Below are 19185 nucleotides of genomic sequence, written 5' to 3'. Positions count from 1 at the left end.
ATCTTTAAAGTCTCTAGTTGCCTTAACGGGCTCTGCACAGAACGAACGGGCAGACGACTTCTCACCCACTATGGGTGTGCCCTCTCTCCTTTTGGCATGATCTGGCAACTGGGGAATTTGGAAATCACTGTGCAGCCAGCCCCCTGTGTTGGCTGCCCAGGAGGACCGAGGAAATGAAGGTGCCCTGTGGAACCAGCTGTCCTGAGATTTTGATTTCAGTGTTACCATCCTGGTGCTGAAAGTACCTTCTCTGCCTAGTAGGAGCTGGACCCTACACTACACCCCCTTGTAGTCTCAGTCCTCCTGAGAGAGGACATGACAGAGGAGATGGGGATGGGCTGGGTGCAGAAGAGGGGGAGGGGTGTGGGAGGAATTTGGAGATGTGCAGCTATAAAGTTTGGATCTAGGAAGACTTTGTGGTCCATGCTCCTCCAAACCGCTTCCTCTCACGGGATCTCTCGCCCTGGGGAGGGTGGGCTTCAGGGGTAAGCACTGAGCTTCTCTTTCTCAGAAGCTAAAATCCCAATCTCCCAAGCATATGCCTAAGAAATAACCCTTCAGGCTGGGCAAGATGGCTTACTGGGTAAAATCACTGCTGGGCACACCTGATATCTATTTGAGTTTTAATCCTCTGAACCCATGGTGGAAGGAGAGAATTGATTCCGAATGTTGTCTTCTGACCTCCAAGTGTGTGCTGCAACATGGACACACCTGCATTCACACACACACACACACACACACACACACACACACACACACCAATGATAAATAATTTAAACAATAGCCCTCCACCTTTTCCCTTTTTCCTCCTGTTTTTCCTCTGAAAAACAGAGGAAGTGCATGGTGCACACTTGCTGGTAGCATCTTGCTTTCCCAGAAGGCTGTCAGAGACCTACTCTGCTGCTGCAGCTGGATTTGGGGAGAAGGCACCACCGACTGACTAGATCTGGGAGCTTGGTCATTATAGATACTGGCTGGATTGGGCTGGTAATACTCCCAAGACTCAGTTTTCCAACTCCATCCAAACCTGCTTTGTGGGGCATTATGAAAAAATGAACAGAAAGCCTGTGGGAATGCCAGGCACAAGGTGGAGGGTAGGACGTGGAGGCTGGTCCCAAGTGATACCAGAGTTCACCCCTGGGCTTGTAGGGCCGATGAGCAAACTCTGGTAAGGTCAAGATAGGACAGCCAGAGGCTGGCAAGCCTGCTTGCTGACTTGATATCTGTAGAGAAACCTCTGGAAGAAAAGCCTTTGCCAGAGAGATGTACCTGCAACCAGCTGGTTGGGATGGGGGTGCCAGAAGTGCCCACTTTTCCAGAGGAGTCCAGTGATCACTACTGGAGACTGTTGAAGGAAACAGATCTGTGGGAGGGGCAGGCTGGTGTCTGACCTCTGACTACTGACCTGGCTGTTGTGGGCTTCAGTACATAGAGGCAGGAAGAAAATGTCTTTGGTTTTGGACAGTTTTGGTTTTGTTTGTTCGGGACAGGGTCTCACTGTATAACACTGGCTGTCCTGGAGCTCTGCTGTTGCTCTTGGAAGTTTGAGAGCTAACAGATACTTAAGTAGGACTTAAGTATAAGCAGAATGTTAAGAGTTCCAGTGTTCTGGCCAGACCCCTCCATATCTGTGAGAAGCCAGCAAACCATTCGTTGGTGTGAAGGGTGAGCCCTCCCTTCCCAGACCCTAGGACACATCCACTCACCCACTCTCACACTCTCTTCTCAATCTGGTGGTGGCAAGTGCTCATCTTTGGCCAGATCTGGGAACATGCATGTACATACAGTAACCTTGGCCAGATTTTGAGTGTTGAAACATCTGGCAAACGATTTTGTTTCAACAATGGCTCTTTTCTATGGACACGGGCTTGGAGGGGCAGAGCCGGAATGCTAGGAAAGGGGTCTTGGGATCCTAACTTAGACATGAGGGGTTGGAGTGGAGCAGGGGTCAGCCTCTGAAAATAGTAGCTAGGAAACCAGCCTCTCCTCTCTAGCTCCCCGGTGGTGGGAGGGGCTGCTGTCAACCTCCCCTGGCACTGTCCCTGTCTGTCCTTTTGGTGGATTGCGTTGTAATTAGACAAGTTGTGACAAATATCCCATTGCTTTTTGGGCTGGAGACTTGTGAGAGTCCTGCCTGGAAACCCCGCCTCATTTACTTGGAGCCGTAATTAGGCAAGAGAATAGTTCCTGGGCCTCTGATTCAATAAAGACTCTTTTATGATGTTGGTTTTTCCCAGAAAAATAATACCACTTTGCTCCATTTATTGCATTTAATGTGTAATCATATTAGAGGCAGGCAGCCCAGGGGACTGAAGTTACGTATGTGGCGTTTTTTTTTTTTTTTTTTTTTTTTTTTTTTTTTTTTTTTTTTTTTTTTTTTTTTTCCATCGAAGTCTGTCAGTGTCTTCAGAGAGAAACAGTGTCTCCAGTAAGAAAGAAAAAAAAGTGACACGGGACATTGTTGAATGTCTTTGAGGATTTTCTCTCTTGTCATTCAAAAGATGTTTTCCCCCTTCAGGGTGAGAGGTGACTTAGGTTTAAAACCCAGAAAGTGAAACTATTGGGTCTGGCCCTGGGCACTCCCACCCTGTTGCTCTGGGCTGTCCCAAGTTGCTTACCCAAGCAGTGTGTGTGAGCCTCAGTTTGACCTCTTCAATGTCCATATTTGCCCCATGAACACATGTGCTGCAGAGAACCCAAGAAGGTGCTCTCTTCCTTTCTGTAATGTCGGGATGGACCTTTACCCCAGCACTGGGCTGTAAGCAGTACTGCAGCAGGTGGCTGGAGCAGCTAGCCTTGACTAAACACAGCCTGGAGTTCCCAGTAGCACTGCGTTTATCAGGCAGGTGTGCCAGGCCCCTGCCAACACTAACAGAACATCTGACCCAGGTACATGGTGTTTGAAGGGTATGCTCTCCCAGGTAGACCCTCACCTCCGTCCCTCGAGCCCCCTACCCCTGCTATCTCCTTTGCCATCTTGTTCCCAAAGTGGTTCTCAGCCAGACCCAAAGTGTTTCCCAATCAGGGAGTAAAATTACTCCCACAGATCTGCCCAGTGCCAGGGCGAGGTAGAAATCACCAGTGGAATCAAGAACTTCTTTCCCAATTTGGGGTTAAGAAATCTTAGACGATGAGGAAATTGCTGGTCGTCACTCGTAGGAGTGGTGTTAAGAAAGAGGGCTTGACACTTCAGAACGCTGAAACTGGGTTGCACTAAACAGAGAAAATTCATTTAATTCCAGGTCGGGTGGGAGCCACCCCTTAGAGTCTCTTCAGACATCCTATAGTGGGGAAGAGCTATGCATTTTCTAGGAGATGGGTTGTCTTTGTATAATGGGACATATTATAATAAATAATCTTAGTTTGGCCTGACAAAATGGATCAGCAGGTAAAGGTGCTTGCTGCTAAGCCTGAGGACCTGAGTTCGATTTCCAGGTCCCACATGGTAGAAGGACATGATTTGTTCTTTGTCCTAAGGGTGTGTGCGCACATGTACACACACACACTAAAATTTTTTTTTAAATTTTAATCTACCTTAAGATTATTTTTGGAAATGTATACCTTAGGCTTTCTGGGTGTTTTTTTTTTTTTTTTTATACTTTTGGAAAAATTCCTGTTATATTTTATATTTTTATTCTAATTTATACCCCTCCCACCAAGAAGTATAATTAGAACATCTGAAACCAAATTATCCAATTAGCACATTTTTTTTTCTAATTAGCTTCTAGGAAGTTGTGATGAGATAAATCATTTTAGGTTTCCAAATGGAATTTTGGCCACAGGGAGGCTCTGAAAAAGTACACAAGGGAAAACCAAGAATGGGGTCTTTAAAGTTTCAGCTCCCACCCACCTCTCGTCTCCTGATAAACCCAACCCATCAGGTCTGCCCCTCAGACCACAGCAGTGACCAGAGGAGTTTGTCCTTGTCTGCATAAATTGAATAGGGGAGCTATTCATTCTTGACTCCACTATCTCTGATAATACTAACTGTCTCCACGTTTAGCCTTGTTAGTAGCTGGTGTTTTGGAGGGAAAAGCTGTCTGGGAGTGTGTATTCATCCAGTGTGTCATTGCTGAATGTCTTGTGTTTGCTTTCTTGTATCTACCTGCAGTAAAGGCCATCTGGCCAGACTCAGAGTGCTGCCCAGCCAAGGCCAGGAGTCAAGGTACAGTGTCTGCACTCCATAGCCGCTGCTGCCGCCACAGGCCCACACCCTATTTCCCAAATTCTGAACCCCACAGAACTTTGAAAACCCCAAGTTTCACCGTTGGTAACTAAATCTTTGGGAAAACTTGGACCAAACTGACCTGAGACTATTAGTCTGTATTTATCGTGGGAGTATGAATATTCATAAGCCTCATTGCAGCGGTATTAACATGTTTGATTACAGTTGCTGCCCCGCTGGGTTGTTGCATAATGTGTAGTAGTAGCATAGGTGTCATGTTCCAGTCTAAACCTGAGCGGTCACAAGCACATCTGGCCTGAGAGACTGGGGTAAGAGATTGTGGCTCTTACTGTAGTGTCCACTTAATTAAGGCGACAACAGTGTTGTGTTCAGAGCTGCGGAGAGTCCTCTTTCTAGGGTTCTTTTCTGGCTACGGTAGGAGGCAGCCAGCCTGCAGGCGAGCTGCCCAAATAACCACATTTCTTCCACTTTCGGTGGCTGGACTTTGCTGCTCAGCTCTTCCAGCTGCTTGTCACAGGCCTTGTGAGCTCGCTCAGCAGGCTTTGCTTACGTGTCTTTTATATGTAGCCAGTGGTGCCTGGTGCATGTGAGCAACCATGGCTCAGAAGCAAGCAGAAGCATTTTTTTTTTAATTCAAATTACAAATATTTTATGCAGTGAGGGTCATGTCTTATAACTAAGGAAGTCTCTGTCTTAACAATGGTTCAGCTTAGGATTTCTGAACCTTACAAAATGTACTTACTGTGTATCTGTCTGTCTGTCTGTCTGATCCAACTTGGGGCATTGTATATGGTAATGTAGGTAGGGTCTAGACCAGTAAGCTGCATCACTTGTCTCAATAAGCATTTACTAAAATCTGCCCTTAGAAGTTTCCTTCCTTTTTTTGGCTAGGTGTAGTGGTACAAATTCCAATACTCAGGAGGAGGGAGGCAGATCTCTTGAGTTTAATGCCATTCTGGTCAACAAATCAAGTTCTAGGATAGCCAGGGCATTTACACAGAGAAATGCTGTCTCTAAAAATCAAGAAAAAAAAAGAGTTTGTTTTTTTAAAAAATGTTTTTCATATGTATATGTGAATGCCTGTATGTGTGCCATACATACTTTATGCCACGGAGGCCAGAAGAACATATCAGATCCCCTGTAGCTGAAGTTATCAGGTTGTGAGTTGCCATGTGGGTGCTAGGAACCAAACCTGGGTCTTCTGCAAGAGCATCAAGTGTTCTAAACCGCTGAGCCATCTCTCCAGCCTTGCCCTTAGAATTTTGCCCTTTTCCTGGGCTGACAATACGCGGTATGAATCTCTCTCACTGCTGGATAGTGGCCATGAGCTACAGCTTCCAGACAGCCCCATGATCTCAAAAGAGGAAGAACCATTCTCCATAATGTGCTATTGCCAAGTAGCACATGGCTGGTAGGTTAGGTGTGGCACACACATTTCATCTTATGGTATCATCGGCTTCAGATAGGTGGTTGACAGGATCCCATGAGGTTGAGGTATGCCTCTGGTTTGTTCTGTTATCGTGGCCTCATAGTGGCCGTAGAAAGTGCATACCTATGTTCTACTAACATTTTATAGAAACAGATGGCTCGGAGGGGGAAGCACTTTTGCACAGTTTGGATTCCTAGGCAGTCCATGTAAGGAGTGGCCAGAATATCACATCCCTCTGTAATGTACTCTCACTGGTCTGCAAACATGAGTGAAGGGACGTGCAGTGGTCTTGGGAGCAGATACATGTGTTTATATGGAAAGTACATCTAGGCCCAGTTCCAGTAGTACTGAGGGGCACCTGGGTCTCCACCCTCTGGGTGCTGAATTGTGCCCCATGATGTACCAGCTGTCGGCATAGACCAGATAGTGCTGTTGCTGGGGCTGCTGAGGGACAGCCAAGTGAATGTTCTTACCAAAAGAATTTCTGGCAGAGAGAGATTGGTTATGGTAAAGCCAGCAGCTTTGCTGAATGACTTGCAGATCTCCTGGCATGTTCAGCATAGGCCAGAAAGGCCAAAAAAGGCTTTTCAGTGTGGCCCAGGATAAAATCCAGCAGAGCCTCTGTCCTTCGACCCACAGCCTGCTGCCCTGGAACTGACTCATTGAGATAACTGGAAGGAGAACCAAGTCCTGCAGGCAATGGCCCCTGACCTGCAAACCTGGCCACAAAGGGCAAGCTCTTGCCTCAGTGGCTTCTCTCTGTAGGACGGATTCTCCTCATGACTCTTCAGGCCTGGCACCTTCTCCCTGGGCCACTTTCTAGCTAGGGTGGGGCTAGTACATAGCTTTCCCTCTAAAGCGCATTCCAAACAAGGGCTGATACCTAGTTAGCTTTTTTTTTTCCCTTCTATCATGGTTTTGTGGGTAACTGGCTATTTTAGGGATTCTGTTTGATGGGAAACCTCCCCTCCCTCCAGCTCCCTGGTAAGCCCTGGTGGCTCATCAGCCCCAGAAGAAAGGCATGAGCCAATTGGTCCCCAAGCATATGCCCATCATAGGCCAATTCAGCCAAAAATATATGCCCATCATAGGCCTGTGCAAAGTGAGGACTCTGGGAAGCCTAGTGATACAGGGTTGGGTGGCCAGGGTTTGCCAGTGGCTAAAATTATCATCTGGCATAGCAGGGAGGTGTTCCTCTGATCCCTGCCAGGTGTCAGATCCCACTTCAGTTTTGAGCCCCTGCACCAAAATGGTAAGGAGTTCCAAGAATTGCCAGGGAGACTGTTGTCAAGGAGGATTCCAGACCCGCTCATGAGAGAGTGATGAAAGCACTTCTGGGATCATTTTCAGATGGGGTGGACCAAGAGGTGAGATGGCTTAGTGTTACACAGCGTGGTGTGTGTTGAGGCAGTGGAGCAGAAAAATATTCTAGCCCAGGGATGGGCTGAGGTCAAGAAAGGTCACCCAGAAGAGGTGAGCTAAGCCTTGAGACACAAAGAGGATGGTGATGACAGCCAGTCTTGACCAGACCATTTCAGGGAAAGCACAATTCTGAGTCCTTTACACAATTTTTTTTGGGGGGGGGGAGGAGGGTGGGTTCTTCCAGACCATCAGTGAGGCGGGTAGACCCCAGTCTCACAAGCTCAACCCTAAACTTCCAGGAGTGAAGTACCCTTGTAGGTTTATGTAGCTAGTAGGAAGGGAGCTAGTGTTGTCTGTGATGTGGGGGACACACCTGTGCAGCAGGTGGCACAACAGGAGCTGTGGAGATGGGCTGCTTAGCAGACAAAGCATGACATGGTCACAGAGGCGCAGGTGATGTGGGTCCTAGTGTTTGGGGACCATCTGGGTTTTAGTTTACATGGCTGTGATCTCGGTCAGGGCAGGAAGCTCTGGGTAAGTGTTAAGTACAGTTGGGCAAGACTGGAGTGGGCTCATTTCTCTTAGTATGAGCCACGAAGGGACCTGGAGCCCGGGGAGGAAGATGTGTTGTCGGTGCTGGGGCACAGCAGGGCACACCTCACCCCTATCCCCAGGCCTCTTAAAGGGTAAGCATTCTCACAGTCCCGCCCAGCCCTTGGCATAGAGTGGATTATACTTGTTGAAGGTGCCAATCACTTTGTCTACTTGGGTTCTTTCTATCCTCACATTGCCCTGCAGAATAAGGCTTATTACTCCTATTGACGAAACATGAAAGACAGCCATGGAAATAGTTTTCAGTCACACGCTGAGAAAGCCTTGTCTTCCAGTCTCTGTCTTCCTCAGGGATGCCTTTTCTGAGAAGAAAGTGTCCTGTGTACTAGGCAGAGCTCATGGCCCCACAGAGCCTGTCTTAACTGGACAAGTCCCACTCCCAGTGTCAGTAGGGTAGATGGTAGCCTTTGGGGAACCTAGGTAGAGTGGCCTGGGCAGAACCAACTGTCCTGTTGATGAATGGCCTTCAGTGAAAGACCAGGTTCTGTGGGATGTTCAGGTCTTCCAGGTTTTGACAGCCTGGTGCTTCAAATCATCCCCCTGTTGGCAGGTGGCTCACCCAGGCCTGAAACAGGTGAAACCATCCATTGAAGAAGAGTCTAAATAAGACCCCAAGTCTGGAAGATCTTTTTAAGTTTTTATTTTAGGATGTGTGTGGTGGAGGGAGACACTGGATGAGAATGCACATGTGTGCACATGCCTGCTCTGCACACATGAGGAAGGCGGAAGATGGCTTTCAGTAGTGTCTTGTCTCCCTCCACTGTGGGATCTGGGCATTGGATTCAGGTCAGCAGGCTTATGCTACCAGTGCTTTCACTTGTTGAGCCATCTCACTGGCCCTGAAAAGTTTTTCATTTTGTTTTTTCCATTTTTCTACAAGGAAAAAAAAGTCAGTTATTGGTCCTTCCTTTTTGCCATTTTCTGACGCCTCTACACTTCTTAGAGCTTGAAATTCCCCAGAATCAGTTTGATAGTTTAAACAAAAAAACAAAAAAAAAAACAAAAAACAAAAAACCAACAAACAACCCCCCCCCAAAAAAAAAAAAAAAACCTGTGGAACATTCCTGAAGTCTGTCTTTGCTCATTGTTTCAGTAGAAGGGCATAGGTAGGTCGACCTGAAGCTCTGGACTGTCTGTGAAAGGCGGGGCAAGGTACAAAAGAGAAGCCTGAGGGCCAGCCTGGTCTCCAGGTTCAAGCAGCACCCTGCCCCTGTTGTCTCTCAACTCACAGCTTTTTGTGTTACTCGGCGATGGACAACTTGTGGATAGATAAACTAGCAGTCCTAGAGAACCCAGAGATGGCCTTCTCCTTGAGAAGCCATCTCCTTGCCTCGTTAGATTGTGTGTGTGTGTGCAGGTTTGCATGCCTAGTGGCAAGGAAGAACCCTTGGAGCCGGAGTTAAAGGTGTCTGTGGGACATCTGACTTGTTACATGGATGCTGGGCTGAACTCTAGTACTAGGGATTACACAGCAGCACCTCACCCCAGTCATTTCTCCAGCCCTTGGCTTGTGGGTCTGATTTTGTTTAAGACAGTAGTTTCTCATGTAGCCCAGGTTAGCTTTTAGCTCACCATGTAGCCAAGGCTGCTCCTGTACCCATCTCCCAAATGATAATATGACAGGTGTACACCGTCTTGCCTGACTTGGTTTCTTTTGGGGGTTGCTTTTTAATGGGAGCTATCATGATGGTAAAAGTTCCTTCTGTCCTCTTTGTAGGGTACCCCAGGCCAGGGTGCTGTTAGAAAAGCAGGGCAGAGCCCAACTTTCTAACTGTCTCGACTTTCTCAGACTCACACCTGTATGTTTTTCTTCCACAGAGGCTGAGAGGGGAGACAGTGCTGGCTCTAGGCCTCCAGGCCGAGCTAGTTTTCTTCTTATCTGAATCAGACCTAGCCTCCACAGGACCCTGTTGTGAATACACTAGAGGCCCTTCCTACCTTCTTGAGCCACATTAGACCTGAGACCCTCACTTGACCCCCGGGACCAGTTGCAGCAGGGTGGATCCATGTCCCACCTGGGGGCCAAATGAACCATATTCCTTAGTTCAAGTCCATGGAACTCTGTGGCTGAATGCACCAGCTGGGTTCTAGATTGATTGTGTGTGGGGTGGGGGGGAGAGGGTGGGGCGGGCGATGGATCAGGGTTGGGTAAAGGGACCAGTGTTCTACCTCGCCTCACATAGGCTGGATGACCGACCACCTTACGTGGAGAGCGTTCAAGGACAGCAAGAAAAATGAGGGACTTTCAGGGGCAGCTGTGTTTCCTGACTCAGTCATAATGCCCCTAAAAATCCTTATTGTTCTTGCAGTGTGCATCGGGGCAGCTGTGCCACCAACCCAGCACTTGCCCTGCTAGCCCTTCCAGGATGGAAGAATCTTCTTCCTGTTCTTAGATTGCAGTGTAACCCCCCAAAATACCGACAAGTGGGCATGTCTTGGTTGTTGAAACAGTTAATGTGACTCACACATTAATTTGCACGTATGTTCAGGACTTCTTTTCGGGGAGGGTCGGCATGGGTGGGGGAGGACTGGGGGCACGCATTCCTAGGCCTCCCTGTTTCATACGAGGGAAAGGGTTGTCTGTCTTACAGGATTCCTCCATTCCTGCTTCCTGAGAAGTAGGACAGGAACTTGGTTTTGTTTTGTTTTAGCTTCAAGTGAAGACTGAGAGCCAGTGGCTACTTTGATCTGGGCATTTCTCCTTGGCTGTGATCCCAGAACTTGCTTCTTCTCCATCCCTGTTCATCTCCTCCAGACAACACCTCCATGCTCAGCCCATACCTCTACTTTTTTCTAGCCCCATCCTGCATGTATTTTGACTTGGGGGCCTCTGGGTATGGAGAGGAACTGCAAAGCAGCATACATGCCTTTCCATCCATCCATCCATCCATCCATCCATCCATCCATCCATCCGTTTATGAAACAGGCTCTCATGGAGCCAAAATTGGCCTCCATCTCCTGATCCTTCTGCCTCTGCCTCCTACCACCGAGACTGTAGACATGTGCTCACAACTACCCTGGGCCTTTTCAACAGGAGCGATTTTGTGACATGCTCTTCTTTCCTACCACGACCAAGCCACAGCAATGTCACCAAATCTCAAAGCAACTGTTTGTCTGCCAGCTGAGGCTGGGCTGGGAACTTGTCCTTGGATGGACAGACAGGGTGGGGGATGAGCATTAAGTATCACGGGGCCCGCTACAGAAAATCACCCAGCGTCTCAAGGACCTCACGTCAGCAGGGGAAAGTCATCTTCAGGTCACCAGGAGGAGCCAGCTTGGAAGCACTCATCCTCTGACAAGACACTCTGAGTGCATGGTGTATGCTGGACCACCATGACTGTCCTGCCAGCCAGGCCTCAGTCTGTGGATGGTTTTTAAGAGGCCAGGTTTGTTCAGGCACTGCCTGCTGGTGACTTGCTGGGTAAAGGTTGACTGGATTTCCCCTTGCTGGGCAAGGTAGAGTAGGGCTTTTGTGGAATGAGACTGGAATTTGAAATGGACAAGGGCAACCGCTTTTCCATGAGCTCCTTGCAGCTTTGCTGGCCTTTGCTAACTTCAGTCACCACCCTCCCCTAGGTAGAACCCCTCTGCCCTTGCCTGCCCTGCCCCAAACCTCCTTGTTCCTTCCCGTGGTCTTCATTCTTTTACCAAAGCCTTTCAACAGTGCAGGGCTAGGAAGGTGGCTCAGTAAAGTGCTTATCACAGGTTCCACACTGGACTCATGGCAGCTCACCTGTGAGCTCAGGTGGACAGACGGAGACGGTTCCATGGGCCTGGCCAGCCACCCAGTCTAGCCAAATCCAGGTTCAGTGAGGGACCCTGTCAAAGAATAAGGCGTAGAGTGATTGAGGAAGGCACTCTGAGGTGGACTTCCACCCCTTACACACACATACACATAGGAACACATCTACACACCCAGACATCAGAAGAACTGACAAGAGAGCCACCTGCCTCTGCTTCCCAAGCTGGGACTAAAGGTATGTGCTACTATGCCTGGCATTAGTTCCTAAAAAGCAAACTGATGCTTTTTTTCCCCCTCCCAAATAGAAGGAATTGCTCTCAACTGCTGTTGAGCACTGGGTCAGAGGGAAGAATGAGATTCATAAACACCCATCCCTGAACTATCTGTTGTGAGCCAGGCCTTCCCCACCTTTTCTGTGGCCACACCCCGTTAACAGGATGGGGACTTTTGGAGGGGAGGGACACGTGCCATGTGCACCTGTGGAGGTCTGAGGTCTGCAGGTCTCCTGGGATCAAGCTGCCGTTTACTTGTGGAGCCATCTCGATGGCATCTTTTAAAAATGTATTATTCTGTTAGTTAGGTTTTCCACCTTCATATGGGTTCTGGGGAATTGAACTCAGCTCTGTCAGTCTTACAGGGCAAGCACTTTTATCCACTGAGTCAGAGGGGGCTTCTAAGGAAGCCAGGCCTCTCACCCAGTGAGCTACAGGCCTGTGCCTTCAGGAGCCTGGATTTCTTTCATTTTTTTTCCCAAGGAGGATATGGAGATGTCTGCCACTCAGTGCCTTCCAGCCAGGAACTCAAGAAGTCTTGCTGGAGGGAATGGACACCTCACAGCGGATGTCCCTGACTGACAGCTCTGTCCGGCCTTTTGACCCTTGAATCACTTGAGGAGTGTTAAAGGCCTGTGTTCCCGGTGTCTGTTGATACACCCTAGATCAGAGTTGCAGGAATCGAGAGGAACCTGGGGTGGGTGCCTGGGCTTGCCATAGGCTTTTCTTGCATGCCTTTGTGTTTTGGTAAGCAGCCAGGAGGAACCATCAGTCTACAGGCTCACAAGAGGGAACTGAAGAGAGCCCTTTGGAGGATGGGACCATTTGCCTCTGGCAGGCAAAGGTGACCAGGGGACTTACTGAGGGCAGTACAGGAAATGACAGAGCTGGGATTCACATCTCCAATTCTGACTCCCAAGATGAATGATGCTTCTGTAATAATAGTGGTATTCAATGTTAGTATATAAGAAACATAGTGAATTTTTATGTATATGTTTGTCAGTATATATATTATGTGCATGCTGGTGCCCACAGAGGCCAGAAGAGACCGTCAAGATCCTCTGGAATTGGAGTTATAGGTGGTTGCAGGCTACCCAGTGTGGGTGCTGGAAACTGAACACAGGTCCTCTAGAAGAGCAGCAAGTACTTTTAACCACTGAGCCATCTCTCCAGCCCCCCTAGTATATATAATATTAAACAGCAATCACTTGGTCATTGTATCCAGAGGTGGGTGGGAACAGATGTCTGACCCACAGTAGGGTGGGTCACTTCCCTAGCTTCCAGATGGCAAGTGTCTACTGACCTGACCCTCAGTGGCCATTCTGTCACACTACCACTAATCCAAGCTCTAAGTAGGGCACAGGTAAGTCCCCTTTATAGACAGGAATAGCCATCTGTCTCTGGGTAACAGTGTTAAGACTGGATGCCTGCTGTTGCTCTGCTCAGAGATAGCCAGGAAGGAACGTAGGCATGCTTGGGGCCTGTGTGGAGGGAAAGCCCCTGCTACTGGGGTGCCATGGTATTTGGCAAACTGCCTCCCCTCCTCTGCCAAGTCAGCTCTGGAAGTACAGCCTGAGGATGAGCTGAGTTGGTGGTCAGCACGGTAAGTTGACCGAGGCTCCATTGTTGGCTCCAGGAAGTGGGTAGCTGCTTTCCAGCAGGTCGGCAGAGCCAGCCAGCCAGCCTGTCTTGGAATTGGCGGATGGGAGTTGAGAACACTCTTTTCCTGGAGCCTCTGGGCTCTGGGCCAGGCCCTCAGGCTTCCTTTGTAGGGGGTAGGGGCAAGTGATGGAGCCATTCTTGCCCAGCTTGGCATAGGCCTTCCCCCTCTTCAGCCTGGCTCATGCCCTTTTCTCTGCCCATCCCTCTCAGCAGCAGAGTGCATACTCTTGGCAATGGTATCCATGAAGCTTGCTTTCCTGAAAGCAGGAAGGCCATACAGGCTGACTCGGCCGGCACCTCAGTGGGGGGATTGCACAGCATTGGCTCCAGCCATTTCCCAGTGGGGATGGGATGTGACCCTCAGCAGCCTTGTTGTACCTGGGCCACAAACCCCTCTGAGCTCAAGTACTGGGATCAGATCAAGGACGCCACCCTGGGAAGGCTCAAATCCTCTCTGTGCTTGTTGCCTATTTGATAGCTACAGGAGTCCTGTATAGAATGTCTAGTTTTACATACAGATCCGACACTGTTTCTGCCTGCCTTTTCCCTTCCAGGAGGACCCTTGAGCAGCGAACACTCATGCCTTCAGCAGGGAGCTGATCCCTCGGAGGGTAGTTACACTGCCTGACACTGAGGTGACATTTGGGTCTTCACATGGTAGTTGCTGTCTTCTGCTGTTGATCCTGCAAGGCTGACCTCTCCTGGCAGTTGCTTCTTTGGCCTCTGGCCCTGAACTCAGTTGGGTGGATGGCTCTGGACCTTGCCTCTGAAGCCCAGGTCAGGAGGAGGTATCCATCCCCAGGGGAGTTTCAAGTTCAGATGCCGACAGCTGTGGGCTTTGGCTTAGACCTGGGGCCTCTGCACAGCTCCCCCTTCCCTGTCAGATGTCTTGGGGGCAGGCACCCAGTGGTTTTCTATTTTGCAGAACTGCAAAGAAGCAGTATTCCCTCTGTCCCCACCCACAACATTCCCCTGCCCCTTTGGTACTGGAGTTTGAATTCAGGGCTTTAGACATACTAAGCAAGTACTCTACCACTGAGGTATACTTCCAGCCCCTTTTTGATTTGAGACAGAGTCTTATTATACAGTCTAGCCTGACCTTGAACTCATAATCTTTTTAGCTCCATCTCCATAGTGCTAGCATCATAGCTGTGTACCACCATGCCCATCTGCTTTCCTGTTTGACTCCTGTGTCAGGAGCAGCTCTGGATGGAGACAGGGTCTGTGCCTGATGGCTTGGCCGTTGCAGAATTTTCTGGTAATGCCACAATACAAGACACAATACACTGGCTAGGTAGAGAGACAGGCAGCTGTCAATTTTCCATGGACCTTGTTTCTGATGATGTTTGTTCCTCCAAAAGGTCATCCTTTGCTCTGTCTCACCAGGATTCAAGTATGACCAGCCTCACCCCCTGGCTTTAGAGGTAGGCATTGTGTTCCGGGCCTGTGAACAGACTGCTGAGTTTTCCTACCATGGGACTTCAATTGCATCTTTTCACAGGAGTTGCTCAACTGACAGAATGTCAGCTTGGAATTGCTGGTGGCCAAGTTGGAATGCACGTGAGGATGAAGCCAACAAAGAAGAAAGAAAACACCAAGTGTGTGTGTGTGTGTGTGTGTGTGTGTGTGTGTGTGTTTTTCCCAGAAACACACACCCTTGTATCTATCAACATCAGGTTGGAATAGTTCTTACCTGCCCTGGGCAGCTCCATCCATCCCTTTGATGGCCGGTCCTCCAGCCTTGGCCCACCACTCACCTGTCTTTCTAGCGGTTCTTCTTGTCTTTTCTGGATGGTCACGTGGTATTGCATGTCTATTTTCTCTTAGTGTGTTTTCAAATTCCCTCCTCCATGTGCAGTGGGGGGGGGGGGGGCAGCCGCTTCTCTGCAGGACAGGCAGCATTTGTTTAGCTATCTTGAGGATGGTGGCTTTTGCCAGATTTTGATGGTTCTGAATAAATCTGTTTTGAATGTTCAAGTATCATGTCTTGGGCGTCTGTTTGCATGTGGGCAGCAGGTTCATTCTCTAGTTGAGGAAATGTATTTGCGAAGGTAGAAAGACTTGTCCGAGGTCATGTAACTGCCACAGGGAACCCAGGGAGGGATGGTTAATGCAGTCGAAGTGATGAATATTGGGTGGGCTTAGTAAAAAGGATCACAAAAATTTACTGTAAAACCAGACACTGCGGCCAAGGGGTGCAGAGCCCAGACCCCTCAGGAGCAATCTCTCTTTCATGTGTAAGGCCCTAGACATCAGCTCCCTGACTCTTGGGGGTGGGGGTGTCTGGTCCACCTGCTGCACAGCAGGTGGCTGACAAACGTGCTCAAGCAAGGACCATTGCCCATTTTTCTTTTCTGGTGTGTCCTGCTTTCCAGTCTCCATGTACAGAGGCCATTTTGCCTTCTCTCCTTGTTCTTTGCTGACCTCTGAACTTACTGGAGTGGCTTCTAGGAGTCTGTGGTGGTAAACTGGTCTTGTGATGTTTTCATGAAGGTTTTATTTAAGAGTTCTCAGTCTAGAGCCTCCTATACCACTCTATCCATTTATATATTTGATTTTACAATCCCCCATTAGTGTGGCCAGTCTGAGGTACCGGGCCCTTTTCTGCTTTCAAGGAGCTTGTGGCCGTGAGGGAAATGATGATTTTAGCTCAGTTGTCAAGAGATTTTAGGTGTTTGGATAACTCTGGTGTCCTTCTACAGATCAGATAATGAAGCACCTCTAAGGAGGTAGCTTGGTCCTAAGCAAGCTGGAATTAATGTGGTTTCTTTGTGGCCAAAAAGGAAGGCAGAGTGTTGGTGGGTAGCTCTCAGCTACTACTACATTGCCGTGCCAACCTGCTTCCTGCCACGATGATCATGGACTAACCCTCTGAAACTGTGAGCAAGCCTCCAATGAAATGCTTTTTTTTTTTTTTTCCTATAATCTGCCTTGGTCTCTTCACAGCAATAAAATAGAAACTAAGACATTGACACATTGACTTAGATGAACACATGCCCAGGGCATCCTGGGACCAAGAAGAAGGGTCGATCAAAGCCCTGTGCCCCTTCCAGAGTCAGCCAGGAAAAAAGACAGCATTCCTGGGGAGGTGCTACAGAGTCCAGGAAAAAAATCCAAGCAAGGGGCCCTGGGCCCAAGTGAGAATGCATGGACCTGTGTTAGTTCTGGTAAGGAGGGATCCCCACATTACAAAGCCCAGGTCTCCAGGATCTGTCTATGTCCTAGGGCTTATGACTGGCAGGTCCTGCACTCAAGTCTGAGTTCCTAGTTCCCAGGCTTTGGGGCCTTTGACTCCACCATCATGCCCCATGATGTAGATGCAGTCTAGCTCGGAATGCATGCAAAGCCAGTGTGCTGTGTTTGTTGGTGAGAAATCTGCCTGCTTTAGGCCACTTAGCCTAGAGGTCCAGTGAGAAAGGTGAGGGACTTTGAAAGGGCCTATTAACCAGAATCTCTTTGTAACCAGTGCGAGGGGAGGGCAGTCCTTTAGAGATGGATTCCAACCAATCAATGCAAAATGAGTGAATTCTAAGACCAAATGGATGTGGTGACTCACGCTTGAAATCCCAGCACTTAGAGGCTATAGCCGAATGGTGGAAGCTAGCCTGGGTTACAAGGTGAGAGCTTGTCTCAAGAAATAAAAACATATATTTACACATATATGTATACATATATACATACTATATCTGTCACATGTGTGTACCCAGACATCAGTTTCAGTTTTTAATGAATCGATTTGCATAACAAGATTCCATCTCAAAACAGATATCAAATACATACACTCACAACAATGGTTACTGTCACACACACACACACACACACGAGAGAGAGAGAGAGAGAGAGAGAGAGAGAGAGAGAGAGAGAGAGAGAAGTGCTCACCATGTGTTGTCTCCTGACACAACTCAATGCCGTCTAATGATATAGTCTTGCCAAAACAAACACTAAAGCATACACTTGACCCTGACCCAGCCTCTCTGCCTAACTGGCCATTCAGGAGTAGGCGAGGAAAGGGACCTGTGCAGCTACACCACAGAGCAGCAATCAGCAGAGTCCAGACACAGCCAGACGCCACAAGACAGACTAGTTTCTCCTGGTAAATAAATTGTAAGCAAAGATAAAACGAAAAACCTTGAGGCCCGAAGAGGCTCGGGAGAAGAACCAAGTGGAGGCATCACACAGGCTTCATTTGGTTCTGAACCCACACTGACAAAAACCAACTAGGTATTAAACACAAATGGAGCATCAACCATATTAGTGTTTGCTAATACCGGGGATGATTGGTTGTTTTAATGTGCCGTGGTGGTATCGCAGTGGTTCCTGGTAGGTTTTCGTCCGGAATAGTCCTTGTGGAGACACATAGCAAAATATTTATGTATGAGATGATGTCATGCCTGGGATTTGTTTCAGAACAGCCTGGAGGATGGATGGTGGGAAGGAGGGAGTGCAGGAGGCAGTATGGGCTGAGTGCAGATGACTGTCACATTGAGCGGTGAGGACAGTGGGGTCTACAGTGCTATGGAATTGAACCTAGGACTTTTCACGTACTAGGGTGTATGCTTCTATTTTTAAAAAGGACCTCTTTCATCTGCCTGTAGTCCTAGCACTCAAGAGATCAAATTAGGAGAATAAAGAGTTTGAGGCTCGCTTGGGCTATGCAGCTAGACTGTCTCAAAATAAAGAGATAAAAATAAAAGGACTCTCGTGGCCTGTGGCAGGTATCTGGGGGAGGGGCTTTTGAGGATGGAATGCCTCTGGGGGCACGCAACACTGACTTAGGTCTACCATAGTACTCCTTCCTCCCCTGGCCAGCCCGGGCCTCGGAGGTTGTAGTCATAGGCGCCCGGGCTCACATCAAAAGAGAGCTTTCTTCACATCTGGATGTGCTCATGGCTCTGGACACTGTAATTGTAGAATTACTCTGGCCCTAGCCCACAGTTCAGGCTCTTCCCTCCCACCCTTTAGGCACATGCTGGGCCATGTCAGGACATCTGGCCACCAGCATGGGCTGGAGAAGGTGCAGCAGCTGGTGAGTACTGTGGTGCATTCATAGACATACACACACTCCTTAAAGCCTCTCTGGTGTTGATAGGCCTGGGCCAGGCCAGGATCCAGCAACCTGGAGGATCAGCCACTGGCTACTTCCAGTCACAGCAGTGCTTCTACAGGGAGGGAACACTGAAGAGGCAGGGGCCCAGCTTGCTGCATGACTTTGGCTTGGGTTCTCTATCCAACAGGAGGCAGCTCAGTGTCTCTCTATGGAGGACCACTGTTTTCTTTGGGGAGGAGCAATGCTTCCTGGATAATATTCTCAGATCCCTGCCTCTTAACAGCCTCTGTCACCCTGGCAACCAAAATGCTGCTATTTGCTTCCAACCATCCCTGACTTGCAGACCACTATGGGTCTTGAAGAGTTTTGCCACACTCATAAACCCCTTGTTGCTTGATAAGTCAAGTTGGAAGATGGGTCAGAAGCTTCGAATGATGTCTTGACTCAGTCTTATAAAACTATGAAATCACGATGGTTCTTGAAGTGTTCTTAGGACTTTGCAAGGAATCCAAGTGCTGGGGACAGAGAGGAGCTGAACACTTCAGTGGGACGATCCCTCACCTCTGGACCCAAAGCGGGAGGCGGGGGGGTGGGGGGGTGGTGGAGGGACTTGGAGAAGTGCAGAAATGCCGTGTGGCCCCAGGGTTTGCTCTGGACTACAAACCCATCCACTGTGGATGGCAGGGAGTGAGCAAAGCTTTGCAAATGGAGTAGCCTCCCTTCAGAGAAGGAGCAGGTTTTCCTTCTTAGTCCCTGTGGACTGAGAAATCACAGATGCCTGTGTGTGAGTCAGAAACTGTCTCACTCCTTCTGGGTCAAATGCAAGGAATGCAAATGAACAGCTGGGGCTTCTTGCCCTGGTGGTACCCAGCG

At 48.8% G+C, this 19185-nt stretch overlaps 2 long non-coding RNA genes across 3 annotated transcripts in view; one reads left to right on the top strand and one right to left on the bottom strand.

Moving 5' to 3' along the window:
• Positions 1-8213: 8213 nt before the first annotated feature.
• Positions 8214-19185, bottom strand: part of LOC143442734 (uncharacterized) — a 39358-nt gene continuing 28386 nt past the window's right edge. Inside the window, exons 2-4 of one of the 2 annotated variants that reach the window (XR_013111164.1) lie at positions 12465-12536; positions 11323-11408; positions 8214-8462 (exon numbers count right to left, since the gene is read on the bottom strand). This is a non-coding gene — a long non-coding RNA (uncharacterized LOC143442734). The remainder of the gene's footprint in view (positions 8463-11322; positions 11409-12464; positions 12537-19185) is intronic. The other variant, XR_013111163.1, reaches the window with a different exon arrangement.
• LOC117711759 (uncharacterized) lies at positions 8456-15242 on the top strand. Its single transcript, XR_013111165.1, has 2 exons — positions 8456-14689; positions 14767-15242. It is a non-coding gene; the product is annotated as an uncharacterized LOC117711759 (long non-coding RNA).

This window comes from Arvicanthis niloticus, chromosome 6 (genome assembly GCF_011762505.2).
Source record: "Arvicanthis niloticus isolate mArvNil1 chromosome 6, mArvNil1.pat.X, whole genome shotgun sequence".
In the NCBI taxonomy this organism is placed as follows: domain Eukaryota; kingdom Metazoa; phylum Chordata; class Mammalia; order Rodentia; family Muridae; genus Arvicanthis; species Arvicanthis niloticus.
Note: the sequence above shows the minus strand (reverse complement) of the source record. Positions and strands in the feature narration are given on the sequence as shown.